Source organism: Cetorhinus maximus, chromosome 26 (genome assembly GCF_964194155.1).
Source record: "Cetorhinus maximus chromosome 26, sCetMax3.hap1.1, whole genome shotgun sequence".
Classification (NCBI taxonomy): Eukaryota; Metazoa; Chordata; class Chondrichthyes; order Lamniformes; family Cetorhinidae; genus Cetorhinus; species Cetorhinus maximus.
In genome coordinates this window covers 18,285,587-18,308,278 of record NC_135904.1, presented here as the reverse complement: position 1 = coordinate 18,308,278, position 22,692 = coordinate 18,285,587, and the positions used below count along the sequence as shown (strand labels likewise).

The window sequence follows — 22,692 nt, the reverse complement described above, 5'->3', positions numbered from 1 at the left end:
ATGGTCGTCAGATTTGAGGTTTGTCTGTACGGCCTTAGTAACAACATGATAGAACCTCTTCTTCACAGGACTGCACGCAACACATGTAAAATCCTATTTCTTCCTCCCCCCCCTTTCATATTGCAAGACCACTCTGCTATAATCTGTTGGCACCTGAGTTCTGAAATCACGCTGTTTACACTATAGGCCAAAATTCAGAGCAGAATCAGCAATGGAAAAACTGTATGGATACTTCTGAGTTTTAGCTTCCTGTGACAGACCTCCCTAGTGTCAGGGAAACTCCGTACATGCCAGAAACATAAAAGCGTCATTACTGGCATCTTTCAGTAGGCTAACAGATGGCAGCCTAAGATGAAATGGCAATGTGCAATGGAATGTTGGCTAGTCCTGCCTCTGGAAAAGTCACAGGAAACCAGCTGCTGAAGTCCTTGCCCCCTTTTTTTTATTCTTTGAAGAATGGGATGTGGGCATCACTGGCAAGGCCAGCAATCGTTGCCCATCCCTAATTGCCCTTAAGAGGGTGGTGGTGAACCACCTTCTTGAACCACTGGCGTCTATTTCTTTTTAATTTGACACGACTGGGTGGGTTGCTAGGCCATTTCTGAGGGCAGTTAAGAGTCAACCACATTGCTGTGGGTCTGGAGGCCAGACCAGGTGGGGACGGCAGATTTCCTTCCCTAAAGGAACCAGATGGGTTTTCCTAACAAATCAAGGATTTTCATGATCACTGTTACTGAGGCTAACTTTTCAATACCAGGTGTATTAATTAATTTAATTTATTAATTGAATTTCAATTCCACCAGCTGCCATGGTGAAATTTGAACACCCAGAGTATTTGCCTGGGCCTCTAAATTACTAGTCCGGTGACATTATCGCCATGCCACTGTCTCCTTTATTCCCTTAATTATTATAACTCTTCCCATAGTGCGAGAACATAAATGGCCAGTGATTCAGCTCTATTCTAGGTCCATGCTCTGCCTGTCAAGCTTATTCCTTCTTCCATAATGGATGGCTCTCTGGTGTGCCCACGTAGAAATACACCGCAATGCACCTTAAGGTCATGTAGTGGTGCAAATCAGGCTTTACACAACAAACGGAATAGTTAAATGTGCCTTGAGGCACTGTAAAACAGACCGTGGTGACATCCATTTTAACAGATGCTTCTTGAACAGAATACTGCCCTTATTTTAAGTATAGGCGCACAGTATCAAGAAATAGATTGAGCTTGAAATATTGCTAACGCATGGAACATCGGTGACTGTACAATAAAATTGTACTTCACAATGACACAATAAAAGTCACCGCAATAATTCTATTTGCTATGTTTTAGCTCTTAGATTCTGGTACTGTTAGCCTTGAACCAAAACCAACATACATATCATGTCTGGCATTATAGCAGCGTGCACAACAGTTAATTCTTAATGGTGCTGACTGGAAACTAGATTCCAGAGGCAGTAGCTTAATTTGCAATTTATTCTAACTGTTGCTATTGCCAGCCCTGCTTTATGCTGTTATTTAGCATTCACTGAAGTAGCTTGTGCTCTGAAGACACCACTTGCAAGGGTGGTGAAATAAGGAGTTTTAATTTTTTTGTCCCTTAAATCATCCTGTGCAGCCTGCAGTGATCTGTCTCTCTCTCTCTAACTTGAAATGGAGGCACATTAGCATTACATGCTTTTACATTGTGGTAACCCACAGGCTGTGAGTTAAGGATATGGCTTATGGCTCAAAGCACAGACGGAAGGAAGATGAAGCAAATTTAGTATCAGGTTTAATGAAATATGCTTGCAAATTGTGAAAAATCAGCCTTTGAAATGATAAATAATTGCAGCCAGTTGTTAATTTACATGTACAACATTAAAAAAAACTCAACATGAATACTTCAACATCACCTAAACTATTTGAACCACAATACCTCTTTGCAAATGGCATTCTGTTTGGAGTCATACCTAGCACAAAGGAAGATGGTTGTTGGAGGTCAATCATCTCAGCTCCAGGACATCACTGCAGGAGTTCCTCAAGGTTGTGTCCTAGGCCCAACTATCTTCAGCTGCTTCATCGATGACCTTCCTTCCATCATAAGGTCAGAAGTGGGGATGTTCGCTGATGATTGCACAATGTTCAGCACCATTCGTGACTCCTCAAATACTGGAGCAGTCCATATCCAAATGCAGCAAGACTTGGACAATATCCAGGCTTGGGCTGGCAAGTGGCAAGTAACATTTGCGCTACACAAATGCCAGGCAATGAACATCTCCAACAAGAGAGAATCTAACCATCGCCCCTTGACATTCAATGGCATTACCATCACTGAAACCCCCACTATCAACATCCTGGGGGTTACCATGGACCAGAAACTGAACTGGACTAGCCATAGAAATACTGTGGCTACAAGAGCAGGTCAGAGGCTAGGAATCCTATGCCAAGTAACTCACCTCCTGACTCCCCAAAGCCTGTCCACCATCTACAAGGTACAAGTCAGGAGTGTGATGGGATACTCTCCACTTGCCTGGATGAGTGCAGCTCCCCCAACACTCAAGAAGCTCAACACCATCCAGGACAGAACAGCCTGCTGGATTGGCATCACATCCACAAACATTCAGTCCCTCCACCACCGACGCACAGTGGCAACAGTGTGTACCATCTACAAGATGCACTGCAGGAACTCACTAAGGCTCCTCAGGCAGCACCTTCCAAGTCCATGACCACTACCATCTAGAAGGACAAGGACAACAGATTGATGGGAATACCACCACCTGGAAGTTCCCCTCCAATGCAGTCACCATCCTGACCTGTCACCGTTCCTTCACTGTTGCCATGTCAAAATCCTGGAACTCATTCCCTAACAGCACTGTGGGTGTGCCTACACCACATGGACAACAGCAGTTCAAGAAAGCAGCTAACCACTACCTTTTCAAGGCTAATTAGGGATGGTCAATGAATGCTGGCCCAGCCAGCGACACTAACATCCCATGAGTGAATAAATAGGATTCTCTGACTGTATGTTATTTGTCCTAACCAGAAATACCATGTTAAAAGTTTGCATCCTCTTGCTATCTGCTCCACCTCTAGAGCTGTGTGCATGGTGATGTGCAAATAATCCAAGAGAAAGTAAGAAGAGGCAAAAAAAAAATCAAGGTGAAGGAAAAACAATTAATAATACAGGAGGTTCTGGAGCGCAGAAATGGGATTTAATTGGATCGTAAAACGGCAAGTTAGCTGAGCATTGAACAGCGGCCCAGATCTTCTGAACAGCAGCAACGATGCATGGATTGCCGTTTCACTCAAAGGTTCCTCTTATTCGATGCTGCTGTGCACTTCTTCCTGGTCTTCCGATCCTGGCTTTCACAAAAGCATGCAGTAGAGTCGGGGAAAGACAGGACACAGCAAGTTTAAAAGTCCAGTCTTCTGGTCGGTGGGCAAGAGGCAGGGGTGGGTGTGGGGGCTGAGGTGGTAAGTAGGTGAGGTAATAGGTGGGTCAGTGGGTAGTTGGGTCGGATTGGAGGGCAGTCAGGTGGTTGGGGTGATAGTCAGGGGATTCAGTTGTGGAGCTGCCCATGTGTTAGAAAATGTTAGACAGATTAAAACCTAGGGTTGAATAATAGGTTAGGGAGAGGGGCAAGGGGGTGGGTTTAAGAGATGGAGCAGGTAGAAAGGAAGAAGGGGCTCAATCTAAGGCGGGGGGGGCCACCCCATGATCAACAAAGGGCAGCCCCAAAGAGCGACTCCCACTCCCTTCCCGCCCTCTAAGCACTTGAGGTAAAAAAAAACAGACTTCCCACTCCCGCCTTGCTGCCCGTACCGAATATTTCATGGCGTGGGCAGCGTATTATCAGGGTCAATTGGCTCGATAACAAGTCGAATTAACCCTTATTTGTTCAATCGGCACCCACCCACCCACTCCCCATATTATGGGGTGAGCTTGGGGATGGGCAGGAAGGTGGTGGGATGGGCGCTCACCCCATTTAATGTGGCCCACCCCACCCCGCGGGAAACACCCCCTCCAGGGGCATGTAAAATTCAGCCCCCGGTCTGAGTAAGTATCCAGCTGGGCACCACAGAACTGTTCAAAGTCTTCGACTCTCGCTCTGTCAGAGACATTCTCAGGAGGGTTAGGGGAGTTGCTCTTTTGAGGTTGAAACTTCCTGGGCAATTCCCACGTAGATCTAGGGCTCCATCTAATCCACTTCAATGATGTGTTTTCCAGCAACTAACTTCAAGGAATCAGAGGCAATGCCTGGGATGCATCTTGTAGCACATTCATAGGCTTGTTGCAAACTTGTCAAGGAATCCTAGTGGATAAACGACAAAATAAAAGCACACACACTTCCTGACTGCTATCTGATTAGGCAGACTCACAGATTCTTTTATATTTCAAATGAGATCTTACTAGGCCTGCAGTTGTGAAGTGTCATTAATCATCCATTGAGCATGTTGTCACAAACATGGAGTGCTCTGACAATCGGCATCAGCAATGGCTGACAATAATGGGTCAAAAAGTGAAGGCAATATCCTTTTTTTCCCTTTCCCACACAGACACCCACACAATAATTAATATATAATCCACACCAGGGAGCAATTTGGAGATCTTGGGGTTCAAATCTATTAATTTTAATCAAACTTTGTTCTCATATCTCAAATCATCTCAGGTCCTGAAGTGTGCTATTGATTTGAAGCCACCCTCAGGCGTTAACTTCTATCTTTATAATACATCTCGGGCACACAAAGCAAAAATTTAGTGGCAGACAATCTAATCTTAAGACAGGAACTGACCGTGGAGGCTGTACAATTTGCCAGTAGCCTATGTGTAATATGCCGACTGCCAACACGCTCTTGACCTATTATGATTTCCTCAAAGAGATTAGGTATTGAGCTCTTGTCTAGTAACACATAATAAACGTTTAAACACCTTGGGCTGAATTTTGCCTTCGGAGAGCAGGGGGCGGGGCCTGCTCGCCGATGCGTAAAATGACGCGGGATGACGTCATGCGGAACCCCCGATGTCACCCCGCCCCATTTAAATTTTCAGGTAGGCGGGGGCTCAGCAAAATCAGCTGTCCACCCGCCGACCTGTCAATGGCCAATTGAGGCCATTGACAGGATCATTTAAACAATTAAAGGACCTGCCCGTCCAACCTTAAGGTTGGCGGGCAGGCCAGGAGCCCTGGCGGGCAATATAAAAAACATGAAACCTCATCCAGCTGCAGGATGAGGTTTCATGTAGGGATTTTAAAAGTTTAATACAGTTTTAATGTAATTTATGAACATGTCCCATCTCATGTGACATTGTCACATGAGGGAGACTTGTTAAGGATTTTCTTTCTCTCTATTTTTAATGTTTAAACAGCTGTCAGCGATCTCCCTGAGGCAGCACTTAGCCTCAGGGAGATGTGCTCTCTTTTGTGCGCATGCGCGAAAGAGCGCACTCTCGCTTTTGGGGGATCCCCCCCCCCCCCCCACCAGCCTGGACAGGGAGCGCATAGCGCTTCCCGCCGGGCGTCACACTGGGTGGGCCTTAATTCGCCCGCCCACGTAAAATGGCGGCGGGGCCCGCTTCTCCGGCGGGGATCGGCTCCCTGCCCGCTGGAGATTGGATCGGGCCCACCCGCCCGACAAGCAGAAAATTCTGCCCCTTACAACAATTGCAAACTCAAAGCAAGTATTTGTTAAACTTCTGCAATCAGAAACCCTACAGCAAAAGAATAGGCCATGTTGTCGATCTAGGGATTTGGGAGGATACAGGATTGTGCAATTTACAGCAGCCTAAGTTGTTGCCATTGGCAACATACCAATATCCACCCACTCATCAGTATACAAGATGGTGGCAGAATAAAAGCCTCTAATGATCTTTGCAGTAAGCTATTTTTAGAGCAGCGTTAGGACACTAATGATTCCCAGTGGAAAGTATATTTAATCCTTTAGAAAATTATGAACTCATGCATCAGGATGTGAGGAGTAGCAGTTGACAGCATGACTCTGGCATTTAGCAATAGTAGCCAGGCAGCCCCACAAATTGTTGCAGAACTGTTGATATCTCCCCCCACAAAAAAACTTCTATAAGACTTCAGTACCAACTACTCTGAAGCCATCATGACCAAAACACGATGCATGTCACATGCCATGACAGCAGATCACAGCCCGAATTACTTACGGACATACTGAACTTTTTAAGCAAGGCATGTGTTTCTTAAAAAGATCTACGAGCAAAAGCTGGCTGAGAATGTAAAGTAACCACTTTCTGGAAAAGTCCTATGTGGGCTACACTTGACCAAAGAGTCCAGAGAGAACGGAATGTTGCACCTAAAAATGGTGTCAAAGCCCACTTCAGACAGAGACACCTGAAAGGAAGTGATGCAATGCAAAAGACTGAACTTTCATCTCCTGTGGTTGCAGAAACAATAGAGACTGATTACCATCTTAGCGGAGATCATCTCCTGTTGCATTATGTCTCAATGTAGACATGATCTGATTGAAAGAAAGCAGATTCTGGGTGAAAGGCGTGTTTTTCCCTTCAAGGAATACACAAGAAAAGGGGTTAAAAAGCCAGCTGCCAATCTGATCAGTGTGTGCTAGTTCTGGTGTGCTAGTATGTGCTGTGAAGGTCGCAGCAGAAGAACAGTAAGTAGACATCCCTGCAGCTTACAGGTAAACATCTCCCTCTCTCCTGTTGCTGGAGGCAAGTCAGCAAAGTCACAGTCAAAAAGGCAACAGAACAATTCCTTCAGCTAACCTGCAGAACCAAGTGTCTCCAAACCAACTGCTCAGTTGCCAAAGTCAGCTCTACTAGAATCACCCAACTTAACGGCCGCAACATTTCATCATCTACGCCTCATGGACAAGCCAAAGACTGATTTGTATATCTTTTTAACTGTTATTTTTGGACTCAGCTTCTCATTTCTGATCTGTATGTACGTGCATTGCATTTTAATTTTTTTCTAGGGTCTTTTTTTCAGTAACTAATAAACTTACTCTTTATTTGACTAAAGAAGGCCTGGTTAAATTGGCTCCTTCTAAAACATAAATACATTTGGACTGGGGAAAGGTATCCAATACAGGGGAAGGGATCCTTTTTAAATTAACCTTGTTGCGACCAACTGAGGGTGGGATTGAATAAAAAAGGGGACAATTCCTCCTCACCCGGGAGCACAAGAAAATTGGGGCCCCATTCAGGAAGTTGATAAATAGGGGCATCTCATCTGAGATCTTAACAAATTGGGGGACCTCGCCCAGATACCGGTCATTACACACACAAAATATCTGTCATTCTCGGATCCAAACCATATACAAATTATTTTGTGCCATGAGTCACATTTTGCTATCTACAAGAGAACTGCTCTGATTTGGAAAATTACATTCCTCTCCTTTTTTAAAAATTAAAAAGTATATAGTTTCGCAAGGAAAAAATCCCCTCGTCCTGTTCATCAGACTCCTGCCATTAATCCTTCATTGTTTTGATCCCTGGTCTGTATTAAGTTGGATGAATTTAGTCAGATCAGCAGTAAGGATTTTACATTTGACAATTAAAAAAAGCATCTTCATTCTCAGAATCTGAGCACCGCTGGCATTGATTGCCTATTCTAGCTGCCATCAAAAATGTGCTAGTGGGCCGCTTTCTTGAACCACTGTAGCCTTCGTGATGAAATTATTCCTACAATGCTGTTCAGTAGAAAGTGCCATGCTTTTGACCAAGGCTGCACATTTGGGAGATGTTGCCAAAGAAAAAGATCAGGTGAAGAGTGAAAAAAAAATAGATTTCCTCCCATTGATCCCTATCTAGTGACCCAAACCCCAGCCCCTCCGTTCCAACTGCTCAAATCAATGTGGTTGGATGCCGAATGATGCCATATTAAGTCAGTCCCTATTCCAAATACCAACACTCAATATTTGGGCTCAACCATGAAGAACAGATATCAATGCAAGGTACTAGAAAACTGCTTTGTGTCCATTCAACCGTACTTCATACCAGTGGAAGGGGACAAATACAGGATGGAAATGAAATCGATTTTGATCTTATTCTATGAAATACATGAGACAGAGGAAATGGTTCAAACTGGAGAATGTCAACACCTCAAGTTAAGGCGAAAACCTGAGAAACAATTCAAGAGACATGGCGGGACAGTGGGACAGGAGGAGAAAAATTAAAAATTTTTCAAGGGTTATTGATGAGAATTGTCTGAATTTCATTTCTCACATCTGGCGATTATCGAGACGGCACTGAAAGTAAGTTCTTTAGCTAAGTACTTTAATCAAATTCAATATAGACCCTGTCACAGGGGTGTAGAAGGAGTGTCTCACACATTCCAATAATATGCTGTTACAACCACTGTTATGATGCATTGCTGAGATGCCCATTTGAGTTTTGGAAAGGCTTTTATTTAATCTAGTAGATTGCAGTGCCCTTGTGAATGAGGAATTTCAAACTTAAAATCCTTCCTTAGATCGAGAATGTAAAATTTTACAGTTTAGTAGAAGCTTAAGTCCAATAGCAAGGATCCTCCATAATTGTGAAAGTCATCTTTGGCTTCTCATAGAGATAAAAACAAAAAACTACTGCAGATGCTCAGTTCTGTTGAAGGGTCATGAGGACTCAAAACATCAACTCTTTTCTTCTCCGCCGATGCTGCCAGACCTGCTGAGCTTTTCCAGGTAATTCTGTTTTTGTTTTGGCTTCTCATGATTACTTCCAAATTCTGAATTAAATTTCATCACTGCCCATGATGTTATCAGAGCACTTGTACCTAGATGAGACAAATTCCTATTTATAGTGCATGCACAGAATGACATAAGCTTAGTCATTTCTCTATAAGCAAGAAAACCAGCACCTAATTGGCATTTAGGTTTTCAAATAATTCTCAAGGAAACTTTAACATTTCTAAAAGTTCATAAACAGAATAAGACTTTTTGAAGAAGCGACATCCAATGTATTCTCTTCTGATAGAGAACTGAATGTACAACTAATGTCACTGATGATTTAACAAAACAGAATTTAGGCAGGGATTATGAAATGTTTTCATTATAAGCAGGGAATGAGCAAGTCAATAATTTTTTTTACCACTAAACTATTATTACGCCCTAATAACTTATTGCTGACCTTTCGTAGGGGTTGTTGTGCATCAATTGACCCCCTCCCGCAGCACAAAAATCATCACGTGACATTGTACAACACAGTGTGAAGATTCCTAGTTCTTGTATAGGAAGCCAAGTGAGGGATGGACAACAGCCTCCCCATTCTCTCCCATCCACCTCTCAATGGAGTGCATCGGATTTGTCCACAAATGGCAGGGAAAGACTGAACCAGAATATTAAAACAAGACCAATTCTAAGGCCCAGATTACATTAGCATCTGCTTATTTCCAACCGAGATCTAAAAAAATTGATGTGACTGTATGCAAGTGTCTCTCTGGGCACTTAAATATTTTTAAAATTTCTGTTGGCCAGCAATCAGATTTACTGGCAATATAATTAATGATAAATTCCACGGAGTGTAATGTTTCAGCATAACTAGCCCGACTGAATTCACTGCTGTAGTACTGCTGCAAAAATTCCAACCTGTATAGTGCCTTTAATGTGGAGAAACCTCCTCAAGGTGCTTCATATTTGGTCAGATGGAAAGGAGAGATACAGAATCAAAGAATGGTTACAACACAGGAGGCCATTCGACCAGTCATGTCTGTGCTGAGCAACCCATAGTTCCACTCAACCCCCCGGTTTTCCTTGTAGCTCTGCAATTGTTTTCTCTTTACATAATTACCCAATTGTCTTTTGAGATCATCAATTGAATCTGCCTCCATCACACTCTCAGGCACTGCATTATAGATGCTAACCGCGTCGTGTAAAAAAGCTTTTCCTCATGGTGTTGCTTCTTTTGCTAGTCACCTTGAATCGGTGTCTTCCAGTTCTCAACCCTTCACCCAGCAGGAACATGCAGCTTCTCCCTGTCTATTCTGGCCAGACCCCTGATGATTTTGAATACTTCTATGAAATCTCCTCTTAATCTTCTCTTCTCCAAGGAGAACAGATCTAACTTCTCCAACATATCCATGTAACTGAAGTTCCTCATCCCTGGAACCATTCTAATGAATCTTTTCTGGACCCTTTCTATTGCCTTCACATGCTTCCTAAGGAACAGACATAGAGCAGGGGTCATTTTGTGTGTAGAAGTGTACCAGGGTTTTGTAAAGAACAAATTAAAGGGGCAAAAGGTGTAACCAAGGTTATAGGGTGGGATCAAGTTGCAGAATTAGCATGGAACACAAACGGGCAAGGGACAAGCAAACAAGGACAGAGAGTTTGAGACCAATGACATTGGAAACAGGAGTCAGGAAAGTCAGGTGTAGTTATTAAAAAAACATGGTATGTGATAGGATGTAGATGACCTCTGAATGAATGGAGTTTGAACCATAGAAGGCCAACATTGACAGGTGAACAATGGAATGATAAAGGCATTATGAGCATTTCAGTGGAGGGAAGACTAAAATGGAGATGGCGAATAAAGCAGAGGTGGAAGGAGATCATTTTGGCAATGGATTGGATGTAGAGTTTGAAACTTAGCCGCAAGTTAAAAAAGACCCCAATGTTGTACACCATCGGATTTACCCTGAACCACCATGGAGAAGGAAGGTGGAATCAGAGGCTGTGGCAAAAAAAGTGTCCAACAGGAGTGAAGGAGAATGCTTTTAGTCTGGCTAATGAGGAAGTGTAAAAATGTCCTAGATTTTCCACGATTCTTGTCAAAGAGCCAAACAGCAATGTTCATGGAGGCAAGCCTGGCAACAGACAGGTAGAACAGAGTATCATTAGCGTACATAAAGAAGCTGGCTCTCTGTTCAGAGACAATGTTATTGAGAAGAAACATGTAGCTGAAGAGTAAGAGGGAGTCAACAAGCCAGAGGTGGCAATAGGGGCACATGAGGACAACGTGGTAATTTGGGATAGATAGGGTTGGAAACCATCATGGAGTATAACAATGGAGGTTTTTAAAAATTCATTCATGGGATGTGGGCTTCACTGGTTGGGCCAGCATTTATTGCCCATCACTAATTGCCCTTGAGAAGGGGATAGTGAGCTGCCTTCTTGAACCGCCGCAGTCCATGTGGTGTAGGTACATGCACAGTAATGTTAGGGAGGGAGTTCCAGGACTTTGACCCAACGACAGTGAAGGAATTGCAATACATTTCAAAGTCAGGATGGTGAGTGGCTTGGAGGGAAACTTGCAGGTGGTGGTGTTCCCATGTGTCTGCTGGCCTTGTCCTTCTAGATGGTAGCAGTCGCAGGTTTGGAAGGTGCTGTCTAAGGAGCCTTGGTGAGTTTCTGCAGTGCATCTTGTAGATGGTACACACTGCTGCCACTGTGTGTTTGTGGTGGAGTGGGTGAATATTTGTAGAAGGGGTGCCAAACAAGCAGGCTGCTTTGTCCTGGATGGTGTCAGGTTTCTTGAGTGTTGTTGGAGCTGCACTCATCCAGGCAAGCGGGGAGTACTCCATCACACTCCTGACTTGTGCCTTGTAGATGGTGGACAGGCTTTGGGGAGTCAGGAGGTGAACTGCTCACCGCAGGATTCCTAGCCTCTGACCTGCTCTTATATGGCTAGTCCAGTTCAGTTTCTGGTCAACGGTAACCCCCAGGATGTTGATAGTGGGAGATTCAGTGATGGTAATTCCATTGAATGTCTAGGGGAGATGGTTAGATTCTCTCTTGTTGGAGATGGTCATTGTCTGGCACTTGTGCGGCGCAAATGTTACTTGCCACTTGTCAGCCCAAGTCTGGATGTTGTCCAGGTCTTGCTGCATTTGGACATGGACTGCTTCAGTATCTGAGGAGTTGCGAATTGTGAACATTGTGCAATCATCAGTGAACATCCCCACTTTTGATCTTACGATGGAAGGAAGGTCATTGATGAAACAGCTGAAGATGGTTGGGCCGAGGACACTACCCTAAGGAACTTCTGCAGTGATGTCCTGGAGCTGAGATGACTGACCTCCAACAACCACAACCATCTTCCTTTGTGCTAGGTATGACTCCAACCAGTGGAGAGCTTTCCCCGATTCCCATTGACTTCAGTTTTGCTAGGGCTTCTTGATGCCCCACTCGGTCAAATAATATCTTGATATCAGGGCAGACACCCTCACCTCACCTCTGGAGTTCAGCTCTTTTGCCCATGTTTGAACTAAGGCTGCATTGAGATCAGGAGCTGAGGTGTGGACCATGAAGTGGTGGAATTGGATAAATGGTCAACCATATCGAAGCCCGTGGAACAGATGAAGATAAGGATGACAAGAAGGATATCATAACATGAGGTTGTAGTCAGACAAAATGGTGTTAATGCCTTTGACCAGAATAGTTTCAGTGTTGTGGTCAGGGCACAGGCCAGACTGAAGGGATTTCAGCAGAGTCACGAGGGTGAGCATGGAGTTCAGTGATGACATGCATGAGAAGCTCAGCAAGGAAAAGGTTAAACATGTACCAAAGCCAAAAGGGCTGTGGAAGTGCTTTTTAGGGAGGGTCATCTTGAAGGAAGTTTTGAAAGGAAAATGATGTGTGTAAGGAAGTGAAAAATTGACAGCTCATTAATTTATATACAGCATTGCCCAGACCAGCTTTGCCAGCAGTCATCAAAAGCTTCAGCAGTTTACAGATCCCATTACAGGATTGAAAATTAGGTGTAGTTTCCCATTGATTTCAAGAGGAAGTCAGGGAGAAAGATAGCACATTTTCTTCTTGGAAATCAATCTCTTCTAGGAGACAAGTTCAGCATCAGCTGCTGGGTCCTAAAGCTCTGGAGTTCCCTCCTTAAGCATTTTTACATCTTTACAATTCCCCTTAAAACCTCTCTCTTTAACCAAACTTCGGGTCACATTTTTTGATGTCTCCTTCTTTGGCTCAGAGTCAAATTTTGTGCGGTAACAAATGGCAAGGGAAATGTTTTACCATCTTAAAGGCGTTGTACATATGCAAGCCCTTGTTGCTATTTTCATATGGAAGAATTCAAGTGCACACTGTAGACTTCAAAATGCAATTTTAAGATCTGCATTCGATGGCTGGCGGATGCTGTATTGAGCAAATGCCTCAAACTGAGAAGTTGGTTGGGCAAGGAACTTCAACCTGTCAATCAGCAGAGCCATTATGGCTCCACCCAACTATTCCTGAAAACGTTGTGGGGGAACGCCTGTACTCACACAGCTGTGTCTGAAGCAATGGAAACATTACTCAGTGCTTAGGAAAAGTGATAGATGTTGTTTTGCCCACTGACTGTCATGCAGGCTTAAAGAAGTCACTTGCATTTATATAGCACCTTTCAGAACCGGGGAACATTCCAAAGCACTTCACAGCCAATTAAATACTTTTGAAGCATAGTCACTGTTGTACTGGCAGGAAAGACATCAGCCAATTTACGCAATGCAAGATCCCACAAACAGCAATACACCCACTTGCCTGGATGAGTGCAGCTCCGGCAACACTCAAGAAGCTTGACACCATCCAGGACAAAGCAGCCCGCTTGATTGGCACCACATCCACAAACATTCATTCTCTCCACCACCGACGCACAGTAGCAGCAGTGTGTATCATCTACAAGATGCACTACAGGAATTCACCAAGGCTCCTTAGACAGCATCTTCCAAACCCACCACCACTACTATCTAGAAGGACAAGGGCAGCATATAGATGGGACGCCACCACCTAGAAGTTCCCCTCCAAGTCACTCACCATCCTGACTTGGAAATATATCGCCGTTCCTTCACTGTCGCTGGGTCAACATCCTGGAACTCCCTTCCTAACAGCGCTGTGGGCATTCCCACACCACATGGACTACAGCGGTTCAAGAAGGCAGCTCACCACCACCTTCTCAAGGGTAACTAGGGATGGGCAATAAATGCTGGCCCAGCCAGCGAAGCCCACATCCCGTGAATGAATAATTAATAAATAAATCACCACATGGTCTTTTTAGTGGCGATGTTTGAGGGATAAATGTTGGATAGAGGCCAAGACAATACCCCAGCCTTTCTTTGAAAAGTCATGGGATGGTCCACATCGACCTGCACTTCAGTTCAACCTCTCATCCAAAGAAATGGCACTCCGACAGTGCAGGACTACCTCAGACTTGTTTCGAGGTTATGCCTTGATTAGGAGCTCAAGTCTCTGAGTCAGGTAGTTATGGGTTCAAGCCCCACCCCAAAGGCAAGTGCAATCAGTTAAATCTGATACTTACAATAGCAATATCCAAAGAGGCAGTATATCTTTATCAGAAATGTTTGGCAAACTTCAATGTCACTCAAAGTACATGGCAATTTTGTGGAGCTCTTTCCTTCTCTCCATGCATAAAATCGTGGAAAAATTTCCCACACAAGCAGATTTTATTTAACAATGTTAGGTTTGGCCTCTCGGTGACATCACATTTAATGTGGCTGACTCTGAACCCTCCCAAAAGGCCTAGTAAACCATTCAGTTGCATCAAGCCGCTACGAAGAACAATAAGAATAAAACTAGACATACCACCCAGCAACAGTCTAGGCACCGGACATGACAAAGGCACACCCAGTCTCGTCAACCCTGGAAAGTCCTCCTCACTTACAACTAGGGACTTGTGCCAAATCAGGAACTGTCCCACACATTAGTCAAGCAACACATCAGCCCCACAGAGCAATACTCACAGAATCATTCCTTACAAACATGTCGCAGACTCCTCCATCACTAACCCCAGGTATGTCTTGTCCCACTGCAAGGCAGACCTACGAGACATGACAGCACAGCGGTATACAGTAGGGAGGGAGTAGTTGGGAGTCCTGTACATTTGACTCCAGATCCCATGAAGTTTCATGGTATCAGGTCAAACATGTGCCAGGAAACCTCCTGCTGATTGCCATTGCCTTTTTAAAAAATTCATTCATGAGGTTTGGGCTTCGCTGGCTGGGCCGGCATTTACTGCCCATCCCTAGTTGCCCTGGAGAAGGTGGCGGTGAGCTGCCTTCTTGTACCACTGTAGTCCATGTGGTGTGGGAACACCCACAGGGAGTTCCAGGATTTTGACCCAGCGACTGGGAAGGAACAGCGATATATTTCCAAGTGAATGAGTGGTAAGTGATTTGAAGGGGAACTTCCAGGTTGTGGCGTTTCCATCTATCTGCTGCCCTTGTCCTTCTAGATGGTGGTAGTCGTGGGTTTGGAAGGTGCTATCTAAAAAGTCTTGGTGAATTCCTGCAGTGCATCTTGTAGATGGTACACACTGCTGCTACTGTGAATCAGTGGTGAAAGGAGTGAATGTTCGTGGTTGTGGTGCCAATCAAGCGGGCTGCTTTGTCCCGGATGGTGTCAAGCTTCTTGAATGTTATGGGAGCTGCACTCATCCAGGCAAGTGCAGAGTATTCCATCACACCCCTGACTTGTGTCTTGTAGATGGTGGACAGGCTTTGGGGAGTCAAGAGGTGAGTTACTCATCGCAGGCTTCCTAGCCTCTGACCTGCTCTTGTAGCCACAGTATTTATAAGGCTAGTCTAGTTCAGTTTCTGGTTAATGGTAACATGCCCAGGATGTTGATAGTCGGGGATTCAATGATGGTAATGCCATTGAACGTCAAGGGACAATGGTTAGATTCTCTCTTGTTGGAGATGGTCATTGCCTGGCACTTGTGTGGCGCGCAAGTTACTTGCCATTTGTCAGCTCAAGTCTGGATATTGTCCAGGTCTTGTTGCATTTGGACATGGACTGCTTCAGTATCTGAGAAGTCGTGAATGGTGCTGAACATTGTGCAATCATCAGCAAACATCCCCACTTCTGACCTTACGCTGGAAGTAAGGTCATTGGTGATTTTTTTTAAATTAAAGAACCTTCTTTATCATCAAATTATAAATTTGAATTTATTGCCAAGGACATAGAAGGAGTTCAATATATCACATCACAGTGGACCAAACTCCCTTTGTCTCTAACCAGGAGGTGCATATACTTGATCACACTTTGCAGTATACACTATTTTTGGAGTTACACTGGTCACTGGCTCTTTCTCCACTTTCACATTGTTAAAACATATTAATTTTAAATTATAATAGCAAATGGCTTTTGGCTTTACCCACACACAGTAGCTGATTAATGAAAATTCATAGTTCTCACAGAAAACCAAGTTACGTGGTTTACTTCTTTTAAAAGTATACTTGTTTGGAATTCATGAACTGACTGTAGGCAAGGCCAGGAGCAGTTTACATGTGTAATTCAGAATTAAAATATTTCAACCTTTCCTCAAGGGCTTGTAGGACGTTTCTCTCATGTAAACACTCGTACGCAGACATATAAGTACATACATACATACATACATACATGTATGCGTGCACATACTCTACGTACGTATGCACGCATGCACACCTGGAGACTTGCACACATGCATGCACACATGACAACCCAGTGAGGAGACATTCTGAGATTGGGTCCTTCTGTCTTGGACTTCTGCTGTGGGACTTGGTTCTAAGACAGACTGCAGACATACTCTGGTATCTGCTTAACGCTTGTTTATTGGTACTACATCTAAACAGATTACATGGTAGGCACATAGCTCTTAGACATGATTCCAAACTCTCTCTCAAATGCCTAACACATGAGTGACCAGTGTCAGTGGTACATCATCATCTACATCACACATTAGCACATGCCATTTGTTAACTATATTACAGGAGAAACTTCAAAAACTCATTCCACAGATCCACCAATTGGCCAGAGCCTGCAACTACAATGTGGCATTTGCGATCAAATTGCTGTATCAACATTTCACACTCCATTTACAATGGTCAACGCTGACACAAAGCTGTGACAACAGGAAGTAAGGTTGAGTGAAAGACAGCAAACGCACATCCTATGAAAGATTTTTAAACAATGGGAGTGGACCAGGATTTAAATCCAACACAAGGTAGCACAGTTTACAGTGGAATTTTCATTACAGGGTTTGACAGCATTCAAACAAATATTTTGGGAAACCAAAGATCGAGCTATCACAAGGAAAGGTAAGACCTAATGGCCAGAGGTATAAACATAGTATCTTTAAACTGTACAATTGAGAGACAAAATTCAAGGTTTGGAGGAAGTTGGTCAAATTTGTTCTCAACATTGGCCCCAGCTCTATGACACGTCCTTGAGTAGGACAGGGATATGCATCGTACCTCTATAGAATATCCCAAGATTTGATTATTAGAGATGTTGATGAATCAATTAAAATCCTCCACCCGCACAAACATTCTACCCTGAGTGAAGCCATAAACTTGATTTCTCAAAGCCAATATGGATCAACTGATTGCTTCCTCAATTTGCTGTTTTACCCTCCCATTTGAATAAACAATATGTCTGTCCATCAAAAGGAAACAAAGACCGACTTACACTTTTGGACCAGTGATCCCATTGCTGAACACATGAACATTTGTAGGAAATCATTGCAGAGTGAAAGATTGGGAAGCACTTGCAACTATCTCAATTGTAATCCAGTCAGCCAATTGGCTTAAAATCCAAACTGGTTAACTAGCAAGAGTCAATAATTTCAATGTCATGATGTAGGAATGCAGCATTTTTTGAGCTGCTTAGCATTAAATCAAAGTGGCAGCATCCCAAAATGAAGGGAAAAAATGGTATCCCATTCTTAACTATGAATCTGAACTCTAGTGGTGTGCCCAAGCAACTGTTAAATTCCATATTTGACTTTTACAGAAGGCAAAACACTGGGTCATAATCCACTACATCATCTGTAAATCAAGAAAGTGCCATTGACCCCACTCTTATTTCTACTTTTTGCTAAGGACTTGCAGCCCACCAGTCATTTGCTGATAACCATTCTCTTCAGATTGGTTAAATCACCACCTGAAATAAAAAACCAGGATTGAATTACTATCAGGCAGAGGTTGACAAGCAACTGGTTATCGTCAGGACGAAAATAACCAAGTTAACAACCAATGAGAATCATGTTGACGTTGTTCTTAAGGGTATCCAAGGTTCTCTGCTTTAAAAGATCCAGCTGTTTGCCTTAGCATTTACATCTAAACTATGTTGGAGGAAACAGATGGTGACAATTGTTCAAAAGATGCAGGAAAAGCAACAATTCTCAAAAAAGCAAAAGCACCAAACCCCTGCGACCACCCACCCCAATGAAGTGTTGGCAGCTTGTACAAGAAGATCATCTCTTGCTCCTGGACTGCACTTTACTCAAGCCCATTTAAGCAACTGAACAAATGATCAACTGCCTGCCAAAAACCAACTTCTGCAAAGTTCAACACATATAGTCAAGCTGAATCACCAGTAAGATAGTAATGGAGCTGTGCAAGATGCTAGGACAGTCTGGACCAGGATCACGTCACAATTGCAGCTGCATTTTGATATTTGTCTCTAAAACTTATTACTTATCGGTGGCAAATCTGCCCTTCCTCATTAACCTTATGCCAGATGGTTCTGGTCTCTGGAACTCAGTCCCATAAATGGAGAAATTCAAATGCAAAATTAAACAAATGCAGACCAGGATTCTCACTAATCAGCCACAGGAGCTTTGGTCCATCAGTGGCCCCAGCAGGCATCAACGTCAGGAGAGATTCAACTTCTTCCCTTGTGATAATAACCTCTTCTTGCACCCATTAAATCACTCAATACATAAACACATATTGCACGCATCCATTGTAGACTGACAATGGGATCTACATTTCAAAAGCACTTCATTGGCTGTGAAGTGTTTTCGGATGTGCTGTGGTCATGAAAGATGCAATTTTGACGCAAGTCTTTTTTTACTCCACTAAATCATGACGTACTTAGTACATAATCGGCTCCAATATCACCTTGCTTCTTGGCACCAGGGCATGGAATTTTAGAAAACACTCCTTGGAACTGGCCTATTGCTAGAATGACTTTCATAATTGAGAGAATCTGCACAATTATCATATCATTTTTGCATCGTCAACAGAACACTATACATAGTATTTTCAGGCTTTCTTGTTTAAGTCAGTGACGGGCGACTTTTACCAGGATCATGCAGCTCATCACAGGTGTAAACTTTATAAAATAGTTTCAGACAAGCACAGGAACCATTGCGACTACACTTGCCCCACTAAGGGTGATCAGAGGTTGTGTCCATATTCCCCATCCAAGTTACACAGCCAAATGCAGAATAAGTGGGGTATTTGGTAACTGCAAACGAAACAAACCAGGAGCTGAATAACACGTTGGGGTGGCAAGGGTGGGTTCTGCACCCAGAAGTCGGCGGCCTTTCCACTTCCGGGCCTGCCTTTGGGACACGCCTGATAAAACATCAGTTGGGGGCCTGTTAATTTCCAGGGCCGGTTTCAGGCCATCATCCTGCCCAATCAGTGTTGGAGGGTGGGATGTCTGGCCTCCGTGGTCATTGGCTATGCCCTGGAACGAGGTCACGGCCGGCAGTTTAAAAGGGCCCCCTGACACAGGGCAGTATCAGGAGACCCAGCAAATGCAGGATTGCTTCAAACTACGCAGGATAATGTCATCAAGCAGTTTGCAGGCTTCAAAAGGCGAGTGCATTTTGTCCTGAGTTCTGCTGCCTCTAAATGTTGGCACCGATCAGAGGTGGCATTCATTTTTTAACCTGAACAAGTTAACCACTTATTTACAAGGAGGAGCTGTCTAGTTGTTGGATGTTTCCCCCCCCCTCCCCCAGAGATCTCTGCGCCATTGGAACGAGGGGAGAGACAAACCAGCCCCTAGATTCAATGAGAACTCCCTCAGAACCCCCCTCCTCCTCCAACCAATGTGAGCATCTGATCCATGCCCTTGGTATGAGGAGGAAGCCGAACCAAACACATGCAGCCTGGGAGGTGACGGCCCTGGAGGTCAGAAATGTTGGGCTGGTCAGAAGGAAATGGACCCAATGCCAGAAAAGACTCAATGACCTAATGAGGACGGTCAGGGTGAGTAAGGCCTCGGTATGTGCAATCTTATGCCAGTGTCCTGCAAGGCATGCTCGTGAATGCAGGAGGAAAGTCAGTTTGGCTGGGACTCAAAGACAGCAGAATTCAACAAGGACACAGTTGTCTTCGACCGTGCCATTGTGCCTTTAAAGCTTTGGTCCAGTTGTAGGGTGGGTGGTTTTGAGAATGAACATATGACAATGAGCACAGCATCCAGGCTGGCACACACTCAGCTAATAATGAGTAGACAGCATGCCATAAAACGATCTGAAACAGTTAATGAGTGCACTGTTACACATCTTTTCAGGTGAAGCAAGACCACAATACCCATCTCTCTCAGACAATTTGTAGCCCAGGGATTTTCCCAGAAATAAAATACAGCACTCAGCAGCCAGGAAAAGGCCTCTAACTCATGTGATTTTAAAATGGATAGTCTGCTCATCCAGATAAGCACTCCCAGCATTAGCCGATCTACTAACTGCTAAACAGAGACTCTCGGCTCAGGTGTAACTTTTAAACCCACCCTAACATGCCATGAATCTGACTCTAAAGGCGTATTATAGCATTCACAGTATATTATGGCAGTCAGTTAGGCCGTTAACAACCTTAAATACACTATTAATTGACATTTACATAACGTTCCGACCTTAATGCCTGCCCTCCTACCGTATTATACAAAACTGGCGTGATTACGTCAGGGGCACTGCCTGACATTATCATGCCCGACAATACATCCCTGGATGTGGGGAATGCTCCTGATTTGGGAGCGTATTATTCTGCCCCATAGTTTTGTCACTGTGGATATGTATAACCATGTACAGGAATAATGAAATCCATGGAGCAACATTTTAATTGCCATGCATAGCAAGTCAAATCAAATGCTGACCATCAAAATTGTTCTAACTGCTAGTTTAACCAACTTAAAAGTTGGCTTAGGTCAGATAATTCCGAATTTGTCATATCTCTCCTTTGTTCACGATTTGTCAATTGTGGCTTTGGGAGTAAAGATCCTGAATGTAATGAGGTACAAGTGCGAACAATGGTATCAGTTTTAGTTTATTGTAAGATCTGTGGAGCGAGTTGGATGATGTGCGATAATGATGTTGCCATTTCAAGCACAGCAACATTACAATATAGAAAATGGATGCTAATCGTTTCCAGGTTAGGGTTATTTTCAGAAGGGCTATTAAAATGAATCGAATTGTGGCATACTGCAGTCATCCAATTACTGGCATTTCCAGCTGTTACACATGTGCACACTGCCTGACATTTGTCGTTCCTTTGCAAAAATGGCCCCCACCACAACAACAGCCGGTGTACCTCAAAGTAATTCCTGATATATTGACAAATTTATAGACAGCTACATTAACGCAAAACAGTAGACAAAGAACAGTAGACTGTTCTTTCCACGTACCTAACAATCACCACCATTCTGATCTGGGTACAGAATTACCACTTTAAGACAGCTCACTTCCACAGTAAAGATACAGCATTTTGTAAATCAATGAAACATTGCAAAATTGGTTGCGCGCTTAATGTTCGGAAGGATGTTTCCTCAGCAATATTCTTTCAGGCAAGACTTCAAATTTAATTTGACCGCTGTGAAATAAATAAAACAGCCAAGCAACAAAAAAGTGTTACCGTGATGGTTGCCTGTCAAGGCTTAATTCATAGCTGACATTGCCAAACCAAACTCCTATACAACGTGTGCAGCAATTCAAATTATGAAGCATTCCCTAATCAACAGCTCACCTGCTGAGGTAGCCCTCCTTATTAATTTTTACACTACAAACAGCATTTTTTAAATATATAAGTGAGACAAGATGGTTACAAAGCATAGCCTGAGATCCAACTATTTTAACAAAGCTATGGAGATGCAATGCTCCAACTAAATGGCATACTGATCAAAAACCAGTTCAACTTCAAGTGCACAGGGCTTACATAGAATCCAGTTCAGCTGCTGCTCCGAGTTCTGGACTTTTTTCTTAAAGTAATTCCAGGCTTAGTGCATGCACATATATTGTCCGCATGATAATCCTCCCACATGCTTTTAGGATGATGTGCGCACACACACCCCCACACCATGCCATAAGCAAGCATTGAAAACTAAAGGAACAATCTCTTGCTGACCATTTAGGGCTATTGGTTCAAACAACGGCACTTTGCACAGCACTGCCTCCTGCATGCCTAGTACAAATGCATATTGACGCCATGTACTCATTTCACTCCTTGTTATACATTCAAACCATGGAAGACATGTGTTGTGCCACTGTTTACAAATCAGAAAGAAAGCTTCCCACTCCCAGGGCTATTTCTATTCCATTTCAGCAGTGCACCAGGTTCTTGACATAATTGACTTCCACTTCCAGTTTTGAATTACCGCAGAAATTAAGCCATGTCATAGTGCTGTAAAAATGAAAAGATGAACCAATTTAACTCCATTTTAAGGTCAGTCTTTCATTTAAGATCCTCTTTTGTTTTGATGTGTAAGAGAATTTAATCACCTATTTGAACTTACAAATATGTACATCGATTCAAAGTTTGATCTATATAGAAAACATTCAATGTACACAGATATGCATCAGATACTTGATTCTTCAACCAGTACAGACAACATGTAAACAAAAGCAAAATACTGTGGATGTTGATTGTGTGAAATAAAAATGGAAAATGCTGGAAATATACTTAGATCTGGCAGCATTTATTGAGAAAGCGAGTTAACATTTCGGGTCAATAGCCTTTCATCTGAACTGTAGGAAGTTAGAGATATGGCCGTTTTTAAACATAGAAAATTTATAGCACA

General features: G+C 43.4%; 1 protein-coding gene across 4 annotated transcripts in view; it reads right to left on the bottom strand.

Moving 5' to 3' along the window:
- Positions 1-22,692, bottom strand: part of atp8b4 (ATPase phospholipid transporting 8B4) — a 272,971-nt gene that overhangs the window by 216,175 nt on the left and 34,104 nt on the right. Inside the window, exon 1 of one of the 4 annotated variants that reach the window (XM_078530240.1) lies at positions 17,743-17,819. The exons of the other annotated variants lie outside the window; for them this stretch is intronic. The gene's annotated coding sequence lies outside the window, so the exon portion shown is untranslated. Of the gene's footprint in view, positions 1-17,742; positions 17,820-22,692 lie in introns of those variants that run through there. 4 annotated transcript variants of the gene reach the window in all.